Source organism: Furipterus horrens, unplaced genomic scaffold (genome assembly GCF_987537825.1).
Source record: "Furipterus horrens unplaced genomic scaffold, mFurHor1.1.pri manual_scaffold_4, whole genome shotgun sequence".
In the NCBI taxonomy this organism is placed as follows: domain Eukaryota; kingdom Metazoa; phylum Chordata; class Mammalia; order Chiroptera; family Furipteridae; genus Furipterus; species Furipterus horrens.
The window spans coordinates 203,105,735-203,116,894 of NW_028327174.1; the positions used below are offsets into that span (position 1 = coordinate 203,105,735).

At 62.1% G+C, this 11,160-nt stretch overlaps 1 long non-coding RNA gene across 3 annotated transcripts; it reads left to right on the top strand.

The window, feature by feature from the left end:
• The first annotated feature begins 23 nt into the window (after window positions 1-23).
• Window positions 24-7,307, top strand: LOC150013902 (uncharacterized). 3 transcript variants are annotated; one of them, XR_016510601.1, is made up of 6 exons: window positions 24-366; window positions 778-872; window positions 1,467-1,622; window positions 4,423-4,496; window positions 5,956-6,233; window positions 6,813-7,307. It is a non-coding gene; the product is annotated as an uncharacterized LOC150013902 (long non-coding RNA). The 3 variants fall into 3 exon arrangements; XR_016510603.1 differs by having other exon boundaries at window positions 5,956-6,092; window positions 6,813-7,306; XR_016510602.1 differs by lacking the exon at window positions 5,956-6,233 and having other exon boundaries at window positions 6,813-7,303.
• The last annotated feature ends 3,853 nt before the right edge of the window (window positions 7,308-11,160 follow it).

Consider the following 11,160-nt stretch of genomic DNA (forward strand, 5'->3'; position numbering starts at 1 on the left):
ACGCTCCCCCCGCGCGCCGCCGGGTCACCTAGCCTCCCTCGGAGCCCCGCACCCCGGCGGCGGGGGCGCGGCGACCCCGGCACGGCCTCCCGCAGTCTCGGCCTCCTCGCCTGCCTCGTGTCCCCCAGCGCCCGGCCGCCCGCCGCCTCTGAGCCCAGACCACAGCTCCAAAGGCAGCCCAAGGACGCGGCCGCCCGTGCCAGCCCCGTGGCCACACACAGGGGCCCTTGACCCACACTCGAGAGACCAACAGCCACCTGGACGGGCAGCCTGCCCCTTCGGGTCCCCTCGGGCAACTGCAGGGACACCCGGCCGGCCTTTGGGCGACGTCGCCCTGGGGGTTCCTGGTGGGCAGCACCCAGTTTGGTGTGTTTGAAGGGGGGCAGTAGGAACGGGGAGTGTTTCTGGGTGGGGCTCTTGGGGCCACCGGCGTTGGGTGTCAGGAACAGTGTCACCCGGCTGCTCCTGGTGCGCGGCCAGAGGCAGATATCAGGCGACTGTGTTCACATCAGCGCAGGCGATCGGCCAGCCTCGCAGAGCAACGGCGCAGTTAGCGCTGGCCCGGGGTGGGGAGGCAGGGCCCTGCCAGGGTGCCCCAGATCATCCTGGGGACGGGCCTCCGAGACAGATTTGTCACACGGAGCCTCCTTCCTGCCCCAGTTCTCTCCACCTGGGCCGCGCTAGGGGCTGTGTTTGCTGCGCGCAGGAAGTGCCCAGCCAGGCCTGCGGGGCCTGGGGACGTCAGCAGGGGTATCCCTGGCCTCTCCCTTTCCTCAGATGCGGAGGTGACCTGTTACTGACGAGTCCTTGACCACCCCTCTCTGCCACCTCTGTTTCCGGTGACAAATACAAAACCTTCGCTCGCTCGTGTGGTGAGTGGGAAGCTCTGGCCCTTGGAGGGGGCTTCCCTGCTGGGCTAGGGGAAGCCTTCCTGGGTGTGCTCATCCATTCGCGTGAAGTGCCGCCTGGTGCCTTTGCCCCGCGCCTGTGGGCCCCTTGCAATCAGGCCTCTCCCACATTCCCTGGTCCAGCCTCTGCCACCCACCTGGCCATGATTTGGTCTGAATTTAAAGAGACTGCTTCTCCCTCTTCCCACTCTTGGGATCGTGTACTCCTGCCCCTCAGAGGGGACCTGAGAACCCCCCCCAGGGAGGATTTACAGCCCCCCACCCCCGGCCGAGGACAGCGAGGCTCTGGAGAGATGGTGGGTGCAGGGGAATGCCTTCTGCAGGGAGCCAGGCGGGGGCATGAGTGTAGGCTGGGTCAGGGCAGGCTCCTGGGAGGGGGCGTAGCAGCCTCTGGGGCTGGAGGTCCTGAGGGTCCCCCAGGATGAATGGAATCCAGTCCTCATCAACCCCAGGAAGAAAGGGCTGTATTTCCAGAAGGCTTCCTGCTGGGCCCATAGCTCCCAGCCCCCCACCCTTCCCAAGGGGCCCACCCATAACCCGAATCCCTTCCTTTGCCAGCCTCATACGCCCTCCAGCACTTCGAGGACTGAGCTGCACACGTGTGTGTTTGTGGGACTGCAGTGCCCCTCCCCCCACTAGAACGGCCACTCCACTAGGACCTGTCCTGTTCACTGGAGTAACACCAGCACTGGAACAATGGATGCCTGGCACATAGTAGGTGCTTAACAAATACTCCTCCAGAGTAAATGCACCCCCATTTTACAGATGGGAAATTGGGGCTCCCAGGGTGACAGACACCCAGCCAGCGATGGGAGGAAGCCGACCCGGTCATGGTGGCCCATGCCCGCTGCCCTGGAAAGCCTGCCTGGCACTGCGCGAGCCGCCCCGTCCTGCCCATGCTGTTGCACCCCGGTGCTCCCTCCTTTGCTCATTCCGCCCTCCCCTTGGGGAAGTGTTGAAGAAATCGCCCACTTTTCCTCTGACAAGAGGGGGAGGCGGAGGAGGGACATCGGACGTGGATCTGAAACAAATACTCAGCATTTCACTGTGACATTCTATTCAGAAAGCTGAGGGCATGGGACCTACTCTGTTGCCTCCCAAGACCCGGGAGGCAGCACTGCCTCGGTGGGCAGGGTGCGCATTGTCCCGTCCGACCCTCTCAGGGTGCCCGGAGTCCCCACAGTTACCCCAGCAAGGTGCTGGGTGGGCCCCTGGCTGGGCCAGCCCCATCCCCTGCCAGGTAGCAGCTGAGAGCCCTCCAGGGCATTTGCTGGGACCCAGCCAGCTAGCACATGGCATCGGGTGACACAATCAAGGCTGAGCTGGCACCACCTCCTGAGGCCCTTGAAAGCCAACAGCCAAGGGAAGGGGACGCCGCTGGGCACAGGGGACCCAGATTGGCCAGAGGCTGACCACGCCACCCGCCTGTGCCCCATGGCCTCCTCCTGCTGGGGGTCAGGGTAGGGCCCCCGGTTTGGCTTTGTTTTCTCTAGGGTCGGCTGGAGTCTGGAGGGTGAGACCCCTCCCCGCCTGCCACGTGGCATGACGGGTGGGGGCAGGTACCCAGCCTTTGAAGTCCTGCGTCTGCTTCAGTCCGCAGGTTACCCAACGGCACCCAAGCCTCCAGCGATGAAAGGAGTGTCTGTCCCAGGCCTGCGCCCGGGACCACACTGACTTTGCCTCTCACATCCCAGCCCGTGGGTCACAGGCCCTTCACACTTGCCCAGGGAAGAGCAAGAGCAGACGAAAGACAGGGACAGGAGAGGGTCTCAGCAGCCCCAAGATCAGGGTGTGGGCCAGGAGAGGCTCAGGGCCGAGGAGGAGCCCCTGGGAGCTCCCTGCTCTCTCTGGGGCTCCTCTAGGGGACCCACCCCCTGGGGAGGAGACTGATGGGAGCCGGGCCTGGAGGCTGGAGGGCAGCAGCCAGGAGAACTGAGCTGGGCCCTGGGAGGGAGGGGCCTGTGTGCGCACGGGCCTCTTGGTGGGTGTGCCACCAGGAGAGGACGCCGTCCTGCCACCTGTAAATAAAGCGACCTGTGAATCTTTCATGGGCTTCTGCTTAAAAATAGATGAGGTGTGTCCTCTGGGCCCGATTCCTGGGGCCCTGCGCAGGGCTGGGGCCAAAAACTCCCTAGGGAGGCCGGGAGGAGGGTGAGGGCCACGGAGCGGACCAGGGCACCCGTGGCCTAGGACATGCGGCCTGGGCTCTGGCGCTGATGGGAACCCAGCCTCTGGATGTGCGGTCCAGGCTACCAGGTCACAAGGCTGGGAAGAGGGGCTGAAAGGCAGAGAGCACAGGACAGAGGCCAAGGGAGGCCCCCCAGCCATCCGGCCCCTGACAGTGGCTGGTACCCTGGTCTCTGGTGGGTCCTCAGAGATGGTGTCGCCCACCCCCTCACAGCCAGACAGGAACAGAGGGGCCCAGAAGTGTGAGAGGACACCCCAAGGCCCCTGGCCAGCAAGATGAAGTGGGAGGGAGGCAGGATTAGGGCAGGGCCTTAGAGCCCAGGGCCAGACCCCGGTGGCCCTGCCCAGCCCCTCAGGTGATGTCCAACCAGCCCGTCCTCTCTGGGCCTTAGTTTCCTGTTCTGCACCAAGGGACAGTGACAGGCTTTTGGGGGCCCAGGAGATTACACGGAGTAGCCTTCGGGGGAGATGCCAGCCGTCAGCAGCTCTGGCTCAGGCTGGCTACCCTCTGGCCACCTCACCCATGGCCCAGTTGGCATCCAGGCTCAGTCAGCTGCCCCAGTGCTCTGGGGCCAGCCCCAGGGACTTCGGGGGCTGCCAGCAGACAGCCCCCCTCCTGGCCCCACCTCTCCGAGGTGCCCTGGCCCCTGCTGTCCTGCCTGTCCCCGCTGGGGGGTCCTCTCCATTCTAAAGGCCAGCCACCTGCCTGGCTCTGACCTTGGGGGAGGGGTGGGGACAATGGGGGTCAGGGTGGGGAGGCTTCCCCCAGTGGCCCCGCCTCCGGCGTTGTGAAGCCCAGCAGAGCTCCCCTGAGGGGCCTGCCCCCAAAGGCCCGGCCCGCGGCCAGGCAGGACGTCCTTCTGTGAGCCCTGCCGGTGATGCCACCCAGCAAATCCAGTCTAGGGACCCAGACTCGCCAATTTAGGGAGCGATTTTTCCCTCTCTTGTGGCACGGTGAGGCTGGAGGCGGCGGAAGCTCAGCTCTGAATTCCAGGCCTAAACTCTTCTCACTGTGCTCTGAGGCCAGGGAGCCCTCCCCTGGGGCTGCTGTCTCCCTGGAAGGAAGGACTCAGGGAAGCCAGGCCCTCACAGTGGGAAGGGGGGACTTTATGCCACCTCTTCAGCCCCAGAGCCACATTCCGGGGTGACCTAGGTGGCCCACATAGGGCTTCTTCCTCCTTGAAGCCGGGTGACCACGTAAGAACTGTCAAAACCTGGAGGAATTTTTATGAGTTTCTTTGAGCCAAACCACCGACGGCACGTGCCAGGGACGAGACCTCAGGAGCTCCCGAGAATAGACGTTTGATGGCTTTCATTCTTTCGGGAGGGGCCCTCAGGAGGACGGCACAGAGCTGGGATTGGATGACCGGACAGTTAACGAGACTGTATGTTCCACTGAGGGTAAGTACCCCTCCAAGGGGTGCTCGGGCACCTCGCAGGTGTGTCGACCCAATGCACAAGGACAGTGGACAGGGATGGCTTCATCGCGCAGCTGTAGACAGGGGTGTGACCACCCACCACGGCCTGCCCAGTCAGGAACTGAGGGTCACAGCATCCTGTGAGGTGACTTTCCAGAGAGCCTCTGTTTTTCATGCACAACCTAAATGATACCAAGAAAAGTCCTGCAGGAGCTCAGGGGCTGTGCGTGGTGGGAGCAGACGCCTGGGGTGAGGAGGAAGGAGGGCTCCTGGGTGCCCGAGGCCGCCGGGCACATCGCTGCAGGTGTGCCCACCACGGGAACTACGGTTGGAGTGTCCCCTGTCAGAGCGCGCAGACCTGGCTCTCTGGCCTTTGACCCTCCGCCACACCCGCCACCACCTGGAGGTCTGGGCTAATGACGCTGAAGTCATGGTGTGTGGGTGAGAGGCCATTGACCCTGCGCTGTGTCAGCCAGTGCCACCTGTCCCCTGAGTCAGAGCTTAGGGCAGGTACGGCTGTCGGGTGACCCATGCAGACTAATTAGTGGCAGAACTAATGAGCTTGGAACGCGTGCTGCAGCCCCACCCAGATTCCTGCCGGCCTGCACTGTCCTCAAGGAGGGGCTCCCAATCTAGCCAATACAAACAGGACACAGGGCGAGATCTGAATGTCCCATAAACAAGGCCACTTTTCGCGTAAGTACGTCCCACGTAATATTTGGGACATACTTGCTCTGGAAACTGTTATTTGTTCTTTATCGGACATTTAAATCTAACAGGTGTCTTGTATTTAGTCTGGCATGCCTGCCCCAGACGAGGGTCAGAGCGCGGTGCCCGCAGGGGGACTTGCCGCCCTCTCTACCCCGAGGCCACCGGCCACCGGCCACCGGCTGGGCAGCAGTGCCCTCTAGTGGACAGGCCCTCGGGAAGGAGGACAGGCAGAACGCTGGAGGGAGGGGCCCCGGTTCCCTGGCGCCTCCTCCGCGGACGCTGCCCGCAAGGGGAGCAACCCTGTGATAATTACCGGAGCCTCCCGCCCGCCCAGGGCCAGCCGCCCACTAGTGAGCCCAAGGGTTCTCCCCACCCAGGACTGCAAGCCGGGGCCGGGCTCTGCGGGCCGCCCTTGTGGTCTGCCTGCAGAGACCCGAGAGGCGGGCCCGCCCGAGGCTCCGCCTGCACGGGGAGCAGAGGTGGCTCCAGTGTCCGAAGTTGTTCAGTATTGGGCAGGGGGGCTTCAGGAAGCGCTGTCCTTTCTCCCCGCTGCCCCCATTTGAGCTTCATTCCCTTCCTCTTGTCACCCCAGCACTGGCAGTCAGTCCCCGGCAGGGCAGGGTCCAAGCAGCGCACGCACGCGGAGCAGGGAGCACAGCGAGGAGCCCTCCAGGGCTGGGCCCCGACGCTGCCCTGCCCTGGGTCCCTGGAGCCTGGGTCTCTTTTCACAGCCCAGTGAGGACCGGAGCCCGGCCTGGCCCAGGGACGCGTGGCCCGCCATGCCAGACAGACCACAGAGCCCTGGCAGGTGCCCCGTGAGACCACAGTGCTGCGGGAACCTGTCCCACAGGCCACAGGGCTCCTGAAGGTGACTGGCCACATGCCACACCCGTCTGGGGAGCACCTGCCTGCAGAGAGCGGAGCCCAGCAGCGGCCTCGTGGGGGAGAGTTTGTGGCTTCCAGCCTGTCTGTGGCTGTCCCCCAGCGGAAATGCGGTCGGTGCTTTTGGGTAGAATCTCCCTCCCCGGGCCCACCGCCAACCGCTGGGCCAGCTTCCCTTCCAAGGGGACCTTGGAGGGACATTCACGGCGAGGCCGAGATGCCCACGTCAGGCGCTGGAGCATGCTGGCGTCCCTCAGCAGGGGCCAGGCGATGTCACCTGACATCACGTGCATTTACGGTCCGTGTGCACACACATGTGTGCACGGTGTCCCTTTTAAGGACTAGGACCATGATGTCTCTTCTGCCTCACTTGGCTCTGTGGCCGCCACAATGTGCCTGAGCGTCTCGTAGAGTGAGGCCACCCAGCATGCCACCGGGCCATCAGGGCGGGCTTTAGCCAGCCCTCCCTCCCGTCACACAGGCTGCCCCCTCTGCTCGAGGGCCAGCTGGGCCTGAGAGAACCCTACTCCCTTGAGGCCCCGTGCGGTGTCCCTCCCTAGATGGGCCTGCCCGGCGGCCAGGCCCCCGACACCCCGCCCGTCGCCCCTTCCCACCGCTGTAGCGCGGCGAGAGCACTTGGGTCTGTCTCTGCCGCCGTGACGCGGGCCCTGAGGGCACAGGTTGCTAACTCACCTTCCATCCCCAGCGCCAGAGTCCACACGGAGGTGTCAGGAAGGACGGAGTGAATGAATGAATGAATGAATGAATGAACATCCAGCTTCTGATCCCTCCCAGGGGCCCAAGCGTCCTGGACCTGGAGGGTCAGTCAAGTTCATAGAACACAGGTGGGTCCTTGGAAGTCCCCATGCCAGGAAGTGAGGGTCCCTGGGGGCCTGGGCACCTCACATGCCCTGGGATGGTCAGGTCTATGCAGGGAGGCTTTGGGGACACTGGGTAGAGCCAGTGCCAGCATCCTCGTGTGACACCAGACTTTGGGATGCCTTTCCTAACGGTGTCACGGGTCCCGAAGTGCAGGACTGTCCACGCTCCACGGGCCTCGGTCACATGCCGCAGTGATGGGCCGGGATCAGACCTGTCCGTCTGGCTCCAGGGCTTTGCCTCCAACCACGACTAATGCCAGCCCCTTCTCCTATCAGTGCCCATGACTGCCACTGGGCGCACGCCACCAGCCTGACGTCCAGGCAGCCAGGCCCCGCTGGCTCGCGCCCCCTCTCCCCGCCTCCTGTGTCCCCTCTCCCCTCTCTGTCTCCCCTCCTTCTTCCCCCTCCATCCTCCCCTCCCTCACTTTTTCCCTCCCAATCCTGACTCCTTGCTGGTCCTGCAGGAACTTCTAGGGGACAACGAGGCCACAGTCCTGCAGCCAGCCTCTGGGCAGGGGGTGGCAGGGACCAGACTCCGCAGCGTCGAGAGCCGCAGGGTCAGTGGCCTGACCCTCTAGCTGCCCCTGGGCCTGGGCCCTTTCGGACAAGCGTTTACGGGGTCACGAGCTTGTCAGCACAGCCTGACCCTGCTGTGTGGGAGCGTGCGTGCATGTGTGAGCTGACTGTGTGCATGTGTGTGTGTGCATGTGTGTTCGCCCACCCAGCCCTGTGCCGGGCTGAGGAATCCAGCAGCGACTGGACTCAGGCAGAGGCAGACTCACTGGGCCGTGGCGGCAGGGAGCTCAGAGCCCAGTGCTGATGGTCCAACGGGGCAGCCCCGCATCAAGGGGGCCTGAGGGGCCCCTGGGATCAGAAAGGCCCGGGAGAGGGTCATTTGAGCTGGGACCCACCCAGAAGTGTTGCTGTGGACGGGAGGTGGGGTGGGTGGCATTCCCAGCAGAGGCCTCAGCGTTGGCCAAGTCTCCGAGGGAGGAAAGAGCAGGTGCCTCTGGGAACTGAAAGGAGCAGGGGCTGGGGTCAATGAGAGGGACACACCCCACGAGGCCATGCCACGGTATGGAGGGAAGCGGGGAGGTGGAAGCTGCCCCAGGGCTGCCGCCCGCCCCGGGCTTCTCACCGGTGCTCCTGCGGGGCCTCCACCAGTGTCCCCCGAGCCCCCACCCCAGGGCTGGCCTGTGTGGACTGTGTCCCCATGGAAAGCAGGGCCTGAGAAAAGTCACCTGCGGGAACCTGTCCAAAGTTAATAATTAAGGAATGGGGCCCGGACGCAGCCAGGAGGCCACTCACCCTGTCTTGTTTGGGGAACGGAAAGTTTGCAACTGGTTACATAAACCGGGGTCCATTCAGGGAACAGTGTCGTGAGGCCCGGACCCTTCCAAAGGGGAAGCGTGGTCTCCAGGGTGGGGGGGTCCACCCCGCTGGGGTGCCTGCCTCCCTAGAAGGGCGAGGTGTTCGGGGAAGCAAGTCCTTCTGATGCCAAAGGGAAGCTCGTGTTTGTTGCACCGTTGCGGCAATTTCTGCTCCAGTCGTCAAAGCAAAAGCGCAGCATCTAACGCCTCACGGGGAGCTCTGGGTCCCCGGGAGCCTGGCTGCGGAGTCCAGCGCTATCGAGAAACACAGATCCAAGAAAAGTGACCCCATTTACATAAACAACACAGAGTGGCACACATGTCCTGTGAGCTGTGTGTGGCTGTATGTTCACGAATAATAAAAACGCTAAGATCTGGAAAGCTAGACGCCTAGAGGCTACAGAGGCAGCGTCAGCTGGGTGTTGAGGTTACGGGAGACTTTTATTTACTCTTGCTCACCTGTGTCTTTTCAAACTGAGGTGAAATTCACAGGACATAAAATGAATCATTTTCTTGAAGAAAAAGAAAGATTTTACTTATTTTTAGAGAGAGGGGAAGGGAGGGAGAGAGAGGGAGAGAAATATCGATGTGCAGGAGAAACACCTTTCGGTTGCCTCTCACGGGCCCCCAACCAGGGACCTGGCCTCCAACTTGGGCCTGTGCCCTGACTGGGAATCGAACCGGAGACCCCTAGCTTTGAGGTACAACAGCCACCCCACTGAGCCACACCAGTCAAGGCAAAGGTAACTGCTGTAAACGGTCCAGCTTGGTGGCATTGAGCACATTCACTGTTGGGCAACCAGTACCTCTCTCTAGTTCCAGACCACCCTCGTCACCCCTAAAGGAACCCCCAAACCCTGCAAACAGTGACCCTTCAGAGCACCCCCCTCCCCAGTCCCTTGCAACCTCTAATCTGCGCTCTGTATGGACTTTTCTATTCTGGACATTTCATGTACGTGGACTCAGACAACATGTGGCCTTTTGTGTCTTGCACCTGTGTCAGGTGACCAGCCCTGTTCATGGCTGAGTGCTACTCCACTGTATGGAAGGGCCACACCCTGTGGAACGCCGCTCCCTTTGTACGAAGAAACGTCCGCTCATCCACTCATCACGGGTGGCTACTTACCTGTATTTCCGCCGTGACCAGGTAAGACCTCTGTACGGAGGACATGCGTCCCCGAGGCCCCAGGCCCTCCTGTCCTCTCCGCCCCACCCCCTTATGGGCTTCCACTCACGAGAAATGTTGGAATCTGCTAGAGGAGGTGTGACAGTGAGGAAGTCAGGCTGGCTGACTGGGGACACAGGGCAGAACGACGGTCCGCCCTACCCTGGGCTCCTCCTGACCTTTGTGGTGACGACCTACGTATGCAAACGTTCACCGTGCAAACTGCAGGGTCCATTCGGCCCACATTCTGTTGGCTCTGGGCCTTTGCACACTCTGTTCCTCTGCCTGGAACTGCATCCCCCACCCCCCTCAACACCCGCCCCTCCCCCCACATCACGGTCTCCAGGCCTGGCCTGAAGGCATCCTGCCCGAATGGGTTCTCCATTTCAACTGAGTGACCCTTGAACTCAGTCCAAAGGTCATCAGGATTCTGGGGCAGTGGGATGGGCCATGTCTGGAAAGGCAATATGCCCAAGGGCCCGAGTCTCCATTTCTCCATTTATTGCTGTGACCTACTTGTGCCCTGGAGTGTTAGACATATGGCTACCCAAAAAAACTACATTTCCCAGCCTCCTTTGCAGCAGGTAGGGTCATGTGACTAAGCTCTGGCCAATGGGGTGTGAGCAAAGACCTGTGCATTTACAAGTCCTGCCTTTAAAGGGAAAGTCTGGCTCTTCACTTGCCCGTTGGTCTTCCTCCTTGCTGGAGCGTGGAGGTGATGGCTGGAGCAGAGCAGCTATTTTGGACTGCAAACAGCTATCTTGAGAATGCCAGTGCAACAGGGCGGAAGGAGTTGTAGCCCCTGACAACATGCGGTCTCTGTATCAGCCCTTGGAGGCTTACACACAGAGTACTACGTGAAAGATAAACACACTTCTCTCCTGATTAAGCCACTTCCATTTTGGGGTCCCTTGGTGAAATCTGTTATATTTTCATGGACTCCTGGGCCGTTTCCAGTGACATGTCTATTTGGTCCGTGCAGGGGGCTGGATAGCGTCCGCCCGGGTTCATGTCTACCTGGAACTGCAGAATGTGGGCGTCACGTGGGGCCCGGACCCCCAGCTTCTGGCAGATGGGCGCCATCCAATTTCGACCTCCTCCCAGGGCTCTGGGCTGGGCCTCAGCGCCTCACCACGCACACGGCTGCTGCTCCAAGCCAGCTGGCTGACTCCGGCCACAAGCTTGTGGCCCCCGAAGCTAAGCAGTGTCAGGATTTCAGCGTCTTTTGCAGTCTGGCCGTGGCGCCTCTTTTACTGCAAGAGCTGCCCAACAGTGGCCGGTGGTCACGGAGGCTGGGCCCTTCCTCACGTCCTCCACCCTCAGACCCCAGCGCTGTGAAGCGCTGGCATGCCCTCCCTGGTTCACGGAAGATTTTTGACGACCCTTGTCCCCCCTCCAGGCCCACACACTGTGGTCGGGCAGCTCTGGCCCTGAATGTGGCCGCCCTGATAGGAGGGGGCGGGGCGCAATCTAGATCTTTTTGTCCATTCAAGATTCTACCTTGACCCTCCTGAGAAGATGCCTCTTTTTCTCCCTACGGGTGCCCTTTGGGGAACCAGGGGACACGCACTGAATTCTGGGCCACCACCTGGGCTCTCCTGTGGGACCAACATGGCCTTGGATCCGCCGAGGATAACG